This window comes from Ceratotherium simum, chromosome 11 (assembly GCF_057802395.1).
Source record: "Ceratotherium simum simum isolate JZ-2026a chromosome 11, ASM5780239v1, whole genome shotgun sequence".
Classification (NCBI taxonomy): Eukaryota; Metazoa; Chordata; class Mammalia; order Perissodactyla; family Rhinocerotidae; genus Ceratotherium; species Ceratotherium simum.
This window is the reverse complement of record NC_141910.1, coordinates 54,686,923-54,701,996: the sequence shown is the minus strand read 5'-3', so window position 1 is coordinate 54,701,996 and position 15,074 is coordinate 54,686,923.

Below are 15,074 nucleotides of genomic sequence, written 5' to 3'. Positions count from 1 at the left end.
TACACACTGTGTAATTCCATGTATATAAAGTGCAACAAGAGGCAAAACGAATCGGTGCTATCAGAATTCAGGCTAGTGGTTACCCTTGGGAGGCGTAATGACTGGCAGGCAGGATGAGGGGGTTTTTGGACAGCTAGAATTATTTGTTTCTTTATCTAGATGCTGATTACATGGTGTCTCTGTGAAAATTCATCAGTATGCTTGAGATTTGTACAATTTTCTCTACGTATGTTATATATTTTAAAAAATTTTTTAAATATTCTGTTTCTTTAGTGTAGTGACAGATTATTACAAACGGCTTCTGGGGCCAGCCCGGTGGTCTAGTGGTTAAGTTCGTGTGCTCTGCCTCCACAGCCCAGGGTTCGCAGGTTTGTATCCCGGGAGGGACCTACGCATCACTAATCAAGCCATGCTGTGGCGGTTCCATATACAGAATGGAAGAAGATGGGTATGGATGTTAGCTCATGGCCAATCTCCCCCACCAAAAAAAAAAAAAAATTGGGAGCTGGCCCCGTGGCGTAGCAGTTAAGTGCACGCGCTCCGCTGCTGGCGGCCCAGTTGGGATCGCTGGGCATTCGCATGCGCCGGTGCACTGCTTGTCAGGCCATTCTGTGGCGGTGTCCCATATAAAGTGGAGGAAGGTGGGCACGGATGTTAGCCCAGGGCCAGTCTTCCTCAGCAAAAAAAATAAAATAAAAAAGAGGAGGATTGGCATGGATGTTAGCTCAGGGCTGATCTTCCTCACAAAAGAAAAAAAAGTTGGCTTCCAATAATTTGAGCAACAAAATAACCCAAAGTATAAAATAAATTTCATGAGTCTATAGAGACATAAATTAATGATTGAAAAATAAATAAGTAGAGGAGAAGAGACAAATTTCCCATGCAGGAGAATTCCAAATAATTTATGTAAATAGTACTCTACCCTCAAGGAGGGGGAGTGTAACTGGCCACCACTTAAGTGTGGGGCACACGTAATGACTTCCTTCCAAAGAGCACGGTATGGAAAGAGGGTAAAAAAGTGTAGCTTTACACTGGAGAAACCTGATAAACACTACTTCAGCCAGGTGATCAAGGTCAAACCAGCAGCGATAAGTCATGTTAATAATATGTACCCTTAATATAATGCGATGAAAATGACACTTTACCTCTGTGGTCTTCTTCCCAAAAACCCATAGCCCCTGCCTCCCCCAAACCTAATCACGAGGAAAATATGAATCAAAGCCCAATAGAGGGAGCATTCTACAAAATGCCTGACCAATATTCCTTAATACTGTCAAGGTCATCAAAAACAAGGAAAGTCTGAGAAACTGTCACAGCCAAAAGGAGCCTAAAGAGACTGGCCGACTAAATGTAATGTGCTATCCTGAATGGAATCCTGGAACAGAAGAAGGACATAAGATAAAATCTAAGAAAATCTGAATTAAGTATGGACTCTAGCTAATAATAATGTATCAATATTGATTCATTAATTGCAACAAATGTATCATGCTAATGTAAGATGTCAATAGTAGGGTTAACTGAGTATAGAATGTAGGGGAACTCTCTGAACTATCTTCACAATTGTTCTGCAAATCTAAAACTCTTCTGAAAAATAAAGCTTATTTAAAAAAACAGAAAGAAAAATGGTTCCCAATGAACCATGCCTCTCTGTGTCCATTCCCCTTTGTAATAGTTCTTGCCGCTCCTCCCATCAAAAGAGAGTCTGTTTCTCTCTTTGAATCTGGGTTGACCTTTTGTCCTGGTTTGACCAATAGAATGTTGTGGAAGTGATGTTCTGAGTCTCCCGAGCCCCGGTCTTAAGAAGCCTTATAGCTTCCACTTCCATTCTTGGAAGCTTGCTCCTAGGTAAGAAGTCCAACTAACCCAAGACCACCAGGCAGTGAGGAAGTCCAAGCTGGCCACAGGGAGAGGCCAGGGAAGCAAGGAACCCCAGCAGAGAGCCGCAGCCCACCCACTAGTTGGATGCAGTTGTATGAGTGACTCCAGGCAAAACTAGAAGAAGAACTGCCCAGGCAACCCCCAGAAGTACGTGAATTAATAAAGTTTTGGGGTAGTTACACAGTAATAGTAAACTGAGACATTTAGGGAAGCACTTTATTCTGGGAGTTTGAATTTAAGCCCCACTAGCTATAAGATCTTGGGGAAAATGAAAAGAATATTACCTGCTAATGTAGAGGTCCCTCATGAGAATTGGATGAAATAAAGCAAATAAAAATGTTTTGTAAACATTAAAATGCCACACGAGTTTAAGACATTATTAGCAGAAAATTATTAGTAATAATTGTAACTGATAAGTGCACAATGTGTTTCTCCTCCTTGAATTTTAATACCAAAGAAATATTCTCTAACCAGTTGTATTTCTACTCTCTATGGTGTTTAAAGAAGCTGTTTTTGGAGAGAGAGTCTATTCTGAGGCCCCTCAAACTAGCCAAAAGAGGGTCATCTATTCTACCTATAAAGTAGTTCAGCCCTGCTTGGTTATTCCAGTTTTCCACTGAGACTTCTTTTGGAGAGAAGCAGTGGTTATATTCTTATCCACCTCCTCCCACAATCTTTTTTAGTTTTGCCTAAATGATACATCAGAGGCCCAAAAGTCAGGAATAAGGAGCTTCCCCTCCTGCTATGCTCCACTGAAATTCCCTGAGGATCCTTTCCTCACTGAGGGCCTGTGTTCTAGCTACACCCATGTGCAAAGATTCTCTAGGGATGCTACTTGCCTGCCTGAGCTCAGTCCTTGTAAAAGAGACAGGCAGACCCTGAGGAGGCTGACCTTTCTGCCCCTCTGTGAGCCCAGGGGCTGGAGCTCCAGCAGAGCCCTTAGCAAGGATGTCTCATCTCTCAGGTTGGCCTTCAGCAGAATCCCCTGGAAATAAACCTGCATACACTTTGGAGACCAATAGCGCCTCCCATGCATAACAGTAAGAAATAGCAACCCTTGTGGTCCTTGCTTGAAATAGAGGGTAACAGTATCTTTGGGCAGCAGGACTCGGGGTAAGAAAAGCATCAGGGACTCACTTAGCTATTCCTTCCGGCTTCTGCCCATGAGTGGCATGGTGGTCACAACGAAGGACACATCAAAGAAAGCAAGAAAAGAAAGAAATGCTTGTTGAATGCTTATTGTAATGGTAGCTGCTGTGCTAGCTTCTCTCTCTCTCTCAACTTTTTATTATAAAGAATCCCATACATATACAGAAATATAAACAATAGTTTAATGACCTCCTATTGATCCATCACCCAGTTTCAACAAGTATTCAGGCCCAGTCTCGTTTCATCTTTATCCCCACCCTCCACCTCTTCCCCATACTATTTTGAAGCAAATTCCAGATGTCATATCATTTCATCCAGAAATAATATTTCAATATGTATTTCCAAAAGATACTCTTTTACAACATAACCACAAATCATTAACATACCTTAAAAAATTAACAATAATCCTTAATATCAAATAGCCAGTCAGTATTCAAATTTCTCTAAATGTGTATGTACATTTTTTAATCAATTCAGACGTTTCTCTTATTTTTGAACCCTTCACTGCCCCTTGTCATATCTATACTTTTACATTTGTTGTCTTCTCTGCCAGGATTCCCCTTTCTGGTTTACCAAGCAAGACACAGCCTTCCAGATCTACTCAAGTATCACCTCCTCCAGGAATCTTTCCCTTGCAAAACTAAGCAGTTAGTCATTCGAACATCACTAACACTCCGCTCTGTTTGAGTACATGCCTGTGTCTCCTGGAGACTGTGAACTCCTTGAAGACATGCCCTAATATTATTCTCATGGTCTTTGTAACCCCAGTAGCTAGCATGGTGCCTGACCCACAGTGTTTGCTTCAAGCCGGAATATTATTTCTAAGGAGGGGTTCCCAAGCCCTTTCCATTGTTCTCGGTGTTGATCTAACCTCTTCTCAAGTTCAATGTCTTTTGCAAAGACAGTGTTTTTCCTCCCTGATCTGGGCTGGGAGTTGACCTGGTGTTTTCAATCTGAAAGCTTTTAGAAACCACTGGAGGCAGGATTAATTGGTTTAGAGCTTTTTTTTTTTTCTTTTAAGATTCCAGGATTGACATAAAGCAGAAAGACTGAAGAAAGAGAAAGCCACTTTGTCAATCAGCAGCCTGCTCTGGGATTAATGTAGTAAGAACGGCACAGAACGGAAAAGAAAAGGACATTAGTCTTGCCCTCTAATTGGATACAATCGACAAACCTCTGGTTCTCTGAGAAGGACTTTGGAACATGCTTGCAGTTTCCAAACTGTAATTAATAACAGTTTGAACCACAGTTTTCAAGCATTTCTTTAATCTCAGAACCCCTTCTTCAGGTTTATCTAGGCTGCAAGATCAATATTTTACACAGATAAAGGCTTTCTGGAAAAGTGGCGAGCAGATCTCTGGGGCCTAGTTCTGTTGGACCCTCTGCTAAGTCTCTCCCACATGGCCCCTGAGACACAGAACTCAGAGCACCAAATCAATCATTCACTCAATCTGTCACCATTCAACAACTACTTATTGAGTGCCTGCTATGTGTTTGGTGCTGGTAGCACCATGCTGAACAAGACAGATGGACTTCCATTTGCTTGGATTTACATTCTAGGGGAGACGAGGGAGAGAAGCAAAAATCATTGTAAGCCAGGGGTTTTCAACCTTTAATTTTCATCAGAATCACCTGGAGGGTTTGTTAAAATACACATCTGGGCCCCATCCTCAGAGTGTCTGATCCAGTAGGTCTAGAGTAGGGCCCAAGAATATGCAGTTCTAAAAAGTTCCCAGGTGATGCTAAAACTACTGATCCCGGGACCACACTGAGAACTACTAATGTCAACAATCAAATAAATAAAATACCTTCAGATAATGGTAAGTGCTATGCTTTCAGAAAATAAAAAAGGGTAACGGAGGGCCGGCCCCGTGGCTTAGCGGTTAAGTGCGCATGCTCCGCTGCTGGCAGCCCGGGTTCGGATCCCCAGCGCGCACCGACGCACCGCTTCTCCGGCGATGCTGAGGCCGCGTCCCACATAGAGCAACTAGAAGGATGTGCAGCTATAACATGCAACTATCTACTGGGGCTTTGGGGGGAAAAATAAAAATAAATAAAATCTTAAAAAAAAAAAAAAGGGTAATGGAGTAGAAAGTTACCTGAGTGGGCAGCCACTATCCACTGGGTGGCCAGGGAAAACCTCTCTGAGAAGGTAACATTTTTGATATGAGACCTGAATGATGAAAAGGAGTCAGCCATCTAAAAATCTGGGGGAAGGGTATTCCAAGAAAAGGACATGGCAAGTGCAAAGGCCCTGAGCGGGGAACAAGCACAGCACATTTGAGGAACAAAGGAAGACATTAAAAGCGCCAGTGTAGCTGCAGAGTATTTTGAAGGAGGAAGAGTGATACAAGATTGTCATTGAAGTGGACAGGAATCAGATCATGCAGGACCTTGTTGGCCTTTGTAAAAAGTCCAGTTTTTAAATTCTTTTTTATTTATTTTATTTTTTCCCCAAAAACCCCAGTAGACAGCTGTATGTCATAGCTGCACATCCTTCTAGTTGCCGCACGTGGGACGCGGCCTCAGCATGGCCGGAGAAGAGGTGCATCGGTGCACGCCCGGGATCCGAACCCGGGCTGCCAGCAGCTGAGCCTGCGCACCCAACTGCTAAGCCACGGGGCCGGCCCAAAAGTCCAGTTTTTAAAGTGCAACATAAAGCCATTGGACAGTTTTAAGCAGGGGACTCATATGGGCCTTAGTTTACATTTTAAATATAAATTCTTTGCTATGAAATACCTCTTTGGCTATTGTGTAGAGAAGGTAGCATGGGGGCCAGGAGGGAAGGTGAAAGCAAAAGTAGAAGCTGAAAGAGCGGTAAGGAGGCTCTGGCAGTATCCTGGGCAAGGTTTGATGGGAGAGGGGAAGTAGCAATGGCAATGGTGAGAAATGGTAAGCTGTGCAGTGGTGAGGACTTGTTGATGGAAGCCACACTTAGCATAATGCCTTGCTCCTTGTAGGTATTCAGCAAATAGTCATTGAACGAATGAAGGAATGGATGAAGCTCCCTTCCTTTCTGAAATGCCATGACTGTAGTCCTTGACTGATGAATTGAACAATATTGTAAATTAATCATTCCCTGCACTGGAGTCCATTTCCTAGCTGGTAACAGGGGTTTTGTATAGGTGTATGTGGGTGTGTGTGCATGCACGTTAGTTGAATTTTTTTTGAATGTCCTATTCCCCTTCCACTCTCTAGCTCTCTTTTTAAATATTTCACTGCTACCCTGCCCTCTTTTTTTCAGATAGAATGCAATTTTCCAACAGCTCGATAAGAATTATTTTCCCTTTGTAAAGCAAATTGAGTGCAGCAGCCTGGGAGCTTGTGGTTCCCCTGGGAGGCATAAGTAGTTGGTTGGTCTCCGGGGACTCTGTTGCTGGGAGAGGCTGGGAGTGATGAGCGACTCTTCCCTTCTGCACTGAGGGCAAAAATCAATTTATTCCTTTAAGTCGTTTTCACTGAACTGTTTTTATTATCGTTTCCACTGCGTCTCATCCTACTGGAACGAAATGCAATCAAAATATGGATCTAATTTGACAAGGGGAAAGGGCCACAAACGACTGTGAATTGTCAGTACTGTGGCAGACGACAGCCCTGGTCTCTGCAGGAACAGAGATGAGTCAAGCAGCTTTTGCAGATCAAAGGGAGCCGTCATACTGCTCCACTGACAAGGCTTGTTAGGTACGGGAGAATATATCTGAAACACAAGTCCTGCCTTCCACTGCTAGCAAAACTTGTAGAATTTCCTGGGGAAATAAATCATTGTTTGGGCATGAAGTTTCAAAAGCTAAATAATAATAACAGCAAAAAACCTGTTTTTCTTTGCAAAGATGACATTGAAATTCTTGCACCAGTTAAAAGGGTTCAAAGGTCAGCCTTAACTTGCTTTAGCTCCCAGAACCCTGGAGGACAGGAGTGGGGTGCCCCAGCACAAAGCACTTCCTGCTGGGCTCCTTCGCCATCTCCCACCTCTTCATTGCTCTTTGCACGTTGTCCTTGCCGAATACTGTGTTTTCTAGATGACGTCCCTGGATAGCTCTCTCACGTCTTTCTTTATCTCTTTCCTGCAAACACATTTTTTCTCTTTCTCTTACACGTATCTTAACCAGCCAAACACAAAACCAGCTGAATTGCAGAACTCAAGTCGGTTCTTTTTTATACGTTTAACTATTAGTTTTACATACAAACTATGTAAGCTATATATAAAACATATATAAAATACATATAAATATATGATATTTATATAAAAAATATAAATATATAATATATAAAATATATATATACAACATGTAGTTTTATATGTAAATATATATTAGTTCTTCGTTCTTCATTAGATAGGTAAAATATATTTTCATTCTTTCTCAAAAATAAAAAATATTCAATATTTTCTTTTTCTTTATTTTATTTTTTATTTTTTTGGTAATGAAGATTAGCTCTGAGCTAACATCTGTGCCCATCTTCCTCTATTTTTTGTATGTGGGATGCCACCACACCATGGCTTGTTAAGTAGTGCATTAGTCCATGCCTGGGATTCGAACCTGCTAAATCCAGGCTGCCGAAGCAGAGCTCACAAACTTAACCACTACACCACTGGGCTGGCCCCTATGTTTTCTTTTTAAATTACTGATTTTCCCCCTGTGGGCCCCTGGCTCTCCAAAAAGAGAGAGAGAGGTGGAGAGCAAAGAAGGAGGGAAGAAAGGAAGACCCTATGTGCTTGAATTCCATCCTGTGAGAGCAGCCTAATTGTGATCAGACTTTATGCTGATTTTTAAATAAAGATGTTCCTTAATCAGCTACATTCCAGGATTGGCACTGGCTTGGGAAAGGAAGGTCACACAGACTGGACATCAAAAATGAACGTCTGTGTGAATACATGGGACTCTAAAAACTCTTCATCCTCTCTGGAGAGAGACCAAAAACATGGCTGTATGAGGAAGTGTGTGTTCAAAAAGCATCTTTGAAAGAGAAAAGAAGAGTGCCAGCCAAACAGAACACAGATTCTACACCATACCTGATGTAGAACAAGTGTGTATACCTGTGTGTGTACAAATAGGAGTGCATGCGTGCACATGCGCACACACACACCCCTGTCATGCCGAGCAGCAACACTCTGGAGAAGCTCAGCCTCCGTGAATGCTGCCTGTGAACAGGGGCTGGGCACAGTCCCAAGGTGGGTTAAGCAGCTCTTAGCCACCCTTTCTTAATAGTTTCCAAAATACATAGACAAAAAAATTAAAATTATTTATCTAGGTATTGTTTAATGTCCTGTGTGTGTGTGCATATGTGTGTATATGTTTATTTCAAATTTTATGACTTGGCATGTATTAATCTTATAATTTTAAAAAAAGCTTTATATTAAGAAATTTTTCCATGGTGATACTTGCCCATTTATGTTCTCTTCTTCAGGAGGAGAGATCTTTGGGATGGAGAGGAGGGCAGAAAAGGCAGGGCTCGGGTACCAAAGGGGATGCAAAGTTGCTTTCTACCTTGAATCATGGCCATAAAAGTGCTGCCCTGCTTCTAGGGGGACTGAGGTAGATTTACGATGAAGCTACTGAAGCTGAAACCCCAGGACTCCCTGCTTGAAGGGCCCAGTATTCATATGCTCATATGGTTCTTAAAAAATTCTAAAAGTAAGATATTTTAGCTACAGTCACTTAAGACCACTGTCTCTTTCTACTCCTACTTCCCTCTTACCCTCATGACATGGCTGCATGCATTTTTGAGATGTAGCTAAAAGGAAGTTGAGTTGGGGACATATTTAGTTTGGTTTAGTGGGATATATTTATGTGGTTCACAGTCACTTGCGTGTATAGATAGATTATTGTGCTGACCTGGTGTAGGAATGCCTGCCAGGAATACTCCTATCACCCACTCTGCCAACTCACCCACTCTGGTGGCAAAATATGAAGGTGCAGGGTCAGAGAACATAAATTGATAACAAAGAGTCCTACAGTGCCTGGCACCAGACATCTGTGGGTAGTGAAGAAGGGACAAGATTTGAAATTTACAGAGCCAAAAGCTAGTCTGAGGAAAATTCTTCCAGTGATCAGACATGCAAAACAGTAAATGGAATATTTGCTTCTCATCAATGCCTGATCAAAAGGGACGTTCTCTCCTGGGAGGAATGTCCATGACACAGTGTATATATTCACAACACACAATTCATTTTTTTCCCCTCTTTTTGAGGGAAACTGTGCAAAAGAGAATTATCACAATTCTTGTGTTTGCAGGCACAATCTTGTAGCAGTACTAAAAGAGCTAGTACATCTCTGTGTATGTTATATGTTTTCTGCATCCCAACAAATACTGACGTATGAAATATAAAAAATTCCTAATAAGCCATTACAGTTAAGATATTGTCAACAAACTGATTAATGAGCATTATTATTTCAAACAGTATTTGGGATTAGTTACTGCACACGCACACAAATAACTTGAAATTCCCTGAAATCTTATAGCTCATATATGAAAGAAATTTGATAGAGGTGTCTCCCAATTTAACCATAATTCTAAAAATTTACATGACATTACCAATAATGAGTTGAAGCATAAGGAAACTTTTCTAAACTCTTAATAATACAAAGAATTTTCAGTCAACCATGTTAAAAGGAAGACTAAATTATTTTCCCATTTTTTGGCTAGAAAATATTACAAAATTGTTGTCGTATGCAGAGGCAACCAAAAAGTACACAGTCAGAAAATGCAGGGCAAAAAGTTTTAGAGAGGTAGGTTAGGTATTTTTTTTTTTTTAAGATTTTTATTTATTCATTTTTTCCCCCAAAAGCCCCAGTAGATAGTTGTATGTCATAGGTTCACATCCTTCCAGTTGCTGTACGTGGGACTCGGCCTCACGTTGGACGGAGAAGTGGTGCCTCGGGGCGCGCCTGGGATCCGAACCCGGGCCGCCAGCATCAGAGCGCGCACACCTAACCGCTAAGCCACGGAGCCGGCCCAATGTTAGGTATTTGAATAATAAAAACATTATATTGTTTTTCTGAATTTTGTGATGTGGTATTTGTCAGCTTTTAAATTGTGTAATTTGTTGTGATTTATTCTCTCATTCTAACCAAGTATTCACTTTTATACCTAATTTTGTTTCACAATTTTCATTCTTTTTCTTAATAAGAGCTTTCCTCCCTCTTGCCAAAGTTGTAGAAGGTCCGACTCCTGCAAACTGTAGCTCTGCTGTCCTTGGCAGAGACACATCTGGACTCTGCAGAGGCCGTTATGAAGAGCCCAAAGAATACAGGGCTTGTGAACAGGAACAGGGCTAATACATACAGTTGCACCATAATAAAACCAGTGATTATTAGTCATTCAGATTAAAGACACAGATTCCCACCTTGAAGGTAGGTGTGACAAGGTTCTGGCCAATAGGATTATGCAACTTCCGAGTTCCCATAGAGGAACAGGGCACGCCCTCGACTTCTCGTTTTCTCCCTCCACTGACTGGAATGCAGATGTGGTGATGAGCATCTTGGCCATGTGTTCAAGGACAACACTCTAAAGATGTTAAATCAGCAAGATGGAAGGCGTGTAGGTCTCTAATCTCATGGAACAGCCCTATCAGTCTCCAAACCAGCTCTGGTCTACTTATACCCATATTACTATGTGAGAGAGTAATAAAACGCCTATCTTGTTTAAGCTCCAATTATTTTAGATCTCCATTAGGCAGCTGATCTTACGTCCTAACCAATATAACCACAATAATAGCCCATTGCATTTATAGGGTTCTTTATTCTTTGTAAAATTCGGTAGTGTCTCTTATCATCAGCAACTGCTGATGAGGGGTGGGGTGGGGAAAAGTCTTCACTTTGACCTTTCCTATGAGGAACCTGAGCCCCAGGGAGTTGACTGACTTGCCTAGGGGCATACAAGAGAGGGTCCCTGATACCAGCGAGGACAGGCGCCAGATGGAAGCCAGATGCGTGCACAGTGAACAGCAGGGTGGGTGATGAGCACACTGGGTTTTTGCTCTCAGCATTCAGAAAGAATTTCTTCCTGACCATTCAATTTGTAAACCCCTGCAGTAGGGATGGTTCACATCCCTTCTTTTCGTATCCTCTTGGACTTTTCTAAATTTGCTGCAGCACATAGAGAGGAATATAAAATAGAGGAGGGTTCCTCAAACATAATGTGTCTCTCCCTCTCTCCCTCCTTTTCTTCCGTTCTTCCTTAGTAATTCAGTCAAAAAGCCACTAGGCAAGGCCGAGCAGAGCAAGGGCCTGGCAGATGTCGGGGCCCACATGAGGAGGGCAACTGAACAGAGTGGCAGCCCTGTGGGGGTCAAGAAATTGACCAAGTACACAGGAATTGGGCAAATAAATAAAAATATTGAGGTTAATGAAAGCCAGGTTTCTCAACTGTCAGAGAAAAGAGTTATAAATGTGAAAAACAGGAACACGGGAATAAACCCTGAGATGCTGGGTTAGAACTGGAGGAAGTGTGAACTCATGGTTAGATAGGTAGATGTAAAGTAAATATAATTGTAAAGTGCGTGTATGTGAAGCATGAGTGTACTATATATATATATACACACCCACACATATATTTCCAAGCTCTGTCCACTGAAAGCGCCTGGGAGTAGAGACAGCTATTAGCAACAAGCGCACCATTCTCCACTAAAAGGATTCAGGACTCCTTGGATAAGTCTGGAACATCTTTTTGTGGCACAAAGTAAGGAAGTGCTCAAAGAATAGTGGGAACATTTCAAAAGGACACAGAAGCCAGCTTGAAGGCACTGCCACTGACGAAATCTGGGATAATTTGAACAAAAAAACAAACAACGTAATAATGGATTATAACATATAACCCATTGAATAAAATAGGAATTCATAAATCCACATTGATATAAACAAACAAACAAATAAGGGGAAGAGAAAGCTGTTTCTCACAAGTTAATGTCAACTAATAAATGTAGAAGAAATAATGGAATTAAAAAGCCATCATTTAGCAACCATATAGCAATAATTAATTTAAATTAATAATGCTTAAGCAGAAAGCATCAATGGATTTTAAAACTAGTGGGTGAAATTTAGAGGAGTGAGATATTTACATAGTTTCACGGTATCTCCTCACAAAATGCTTACTAATTATAACAGGATAAAGAGTAACTACTTTACAATAGAGAAGCTTGGCAGACACCACCTTAATAACTGATCAGTTAACATCACCAGTAATAGGACAAAGCACTGTCATCGTGTGCCACCTGATGGGATACAGTGACCAGAGCGTCACTTCTGGGCATCACCTGAATCTAATGAGGAGACAGACAAACCTGAATTGAGGGACAGTCTACAGATTAGCTGGCCTGTAACATTAAAGAATGTTAAGGGTGTAAAGGACCAGGAAGGACTGAGGAACTCTTCTAGAGAAGATACTAAAGAGACTGAGTACAACACATGATCCTGGATTGCATCCTTTTGCTATAAAGGTCGTTCTTGGAACAGTTGGCAAAACTTGAACAGGATCTCTGGGTGAAGAGTATATGGGAGGGGCAGGCCCCGGTGGTGTAGCGGTTAAGTGCATTCGTTCTGCTACTGGCAGCCCGGGTTCGGACCCTGGGCGTGCACAGATGCACCCCTTGTCAGGCCATGCTGTGGCAGTGTTCCATATAAAGTGGAGGAAGATAGACACAGATGTTAGCCCAGGACCAGTCTTCCTCAGCAAAAAGAGGAGGATTGGCATGGATGTCAGCTCAGGGCTGATCTTCCTCACAAAACAAAACAAAAAAAGAGTATATGGGAGTCCTTAGTACAATTTTTGCAAATGTTTTGTGAGTTTAAAAGTAATTTTTAAACAGAAATAAAATTAAATAACATAAACAGTGTGTCTGACTAGTATGTCCTTATGCTTTCCAGACCCACCTTGCCTGCTAACCATTAGGGTGACTTACAGGAAATCACCTTCCTTTTCTGGGTCTACTTTTCCTTATTGCAAAATGGGAGCTTTGGATGTTAAATCATCACTTTGGTTTTCTAGCTCAAACAAACCGTCCCCTCCCTCCCCCAGTTGTGAAGAAGCGACATGTGGCTGAGCACAGGGGCTCCAGGGGCTCCGAGGTGCCCTCAAATGGCTTTGTGCCCTGTGCCTCTACCATCCTTGAGTTCAGTCCTGGTGTTTACATAGGCAGGTGGCCCCAATGTTGGCGCTTGTTGAAGGGCAGGCCCACTGTGAGCATGACTGGGAATCACAAACGGCTGGAACCCAGATTCTCGACTTGAGTGAATGTTCACTGGAATCGCCTAGAGGTGCTTGTTTCAAATGCAGATTCTCGGCAAATCCCCCTAACACTGGCTTAAATCTGTAGGGGCTTGTCTGGCATCCAGGCTGGTGCAGCAGCACCAACTCCGTCAGGTACTTGTGTCTCCCTTCTCTCCACTCTATCAACCTTTACATGGAGTACTTGTTGCTTTGAAGTTACAATATGGCGGCTACTGATTGAACAAGCCTGACACGCTCTCATCCACGAAGCCTGCATTTGCTTTCCCTCTCCTGGAGTCCACTTCCTTATCTCCTTCAGGAATTTGCTCAGACATCACCTTCTTAGTAAAGGCTTTAACTCCCCACTCCTATCAGTACTTGGAACTCTCATCTCCCGTCTCCGCTTTATTTTTCTCAACCATGCTTATCACCATCTGATAGGTGATACATTTTTCTTGCTTAATGTCTTTCTCCCCACCCTAGAACGTAAGCACCGTGAGGACAGGGACTTCTGTCTGTTCTATTCCCTGCTGTATTCCCAGCACTTGGAACAATACTTGGAATATATAGGTTACATATAAATATTTGTTCAATGAATGAATGCACTTCTAGGAGGTGCATTTGAGTTCTAGGCAGGAAGAAGAAAGGAGAAGAGGAGAAATGAGCGATGTCCATATCAGGAAAGCAAAACCATTTCCAGAAATCCCTAGCCAACTTCCACTTACATCTCCTTAGCCCAAACCATGCTACATGGCCACCCATTGCTGCAAGGGAGTCTGGCTGTGCACTGCCATCCTTGGACAAAATTATTTTGTAAGTAAGGAAGAAGGGAAGAACGGTTATTGGAAAGGCAATCTGTAGTGTCTACCACACTGATCTCTCCTGGACCTAATGAAGTAGAATCTCTGAGGGGGGTAATTTTGATGCAGGTGATCTGTTGTAAGAAAAATGGCCAGAATGATAGGATAAGCTCAGAGCAAATTTTTCTTTAGCCATCCTGGGTGATAGAGGCACTGGTCATGGACATCTGACACAACCTGCCCAGAGCACACCCCACCCCCACCGCCATCCCTATCATCTTTTTTGACAAATATATTTCCACCCCCACCCATACACATGGTTATAGCAGTAGGACTCTTGGAGATCTTGTTCATATATCATGCTCCCACCCACCTGACCCAAACTGCTGAATTGGAATCACATTCCCATGAATTTGGCATTGGGACTGAGATTCTAAGTCTCCCCAGATGATTGGATCATGTAAATAGAAAGCTACTGGCAGACGTGTTTTCTACGTCATGAAGTGGAGCAGTTGAGGAAAGAGCACGAACCCCACACAGGAAGGAGAAGTGTGGTGAAACAGGGAGGGTCTTTGCGGTATGTGAGTCTCCAGTACTAGGTCACTCCAGAGGCCTCGTTCTGTCCTAGCCCTTGGAGTCCACTGCATACTTCTGTGTCCTTATTTTGTTCAGGCCAGCTTAAGGGAATCTTCAGTAGCGGCCAAGGGTTCTAACTAACACACCCCCAGCCCTGGGCATCTGAAAACAGAAAGAACTCTCTGGAGCTCAGGTGCCCAGTCTTGGAGGAAAAAGTGAAACGCGGCAGTTGCCTTATCCACAAAGAGTCAACAATAGACTCAGCCAAGGGTGAGTTCCTACCCTCTGGCCGATTTGTGGAGCTCTACCTATCTCAGCCACACACATGACCCCACTGTCAACGGGAGGCACGAGTGGTTTTTATTTTTTTGTGAGGAAGATCGGCCCTGAACTAACATCTGCCAATCCTCCTTTTTGCTGAGGAAGACTGGCCCTGGGCTAACATCCGTGCCCATCTTCCTCTAC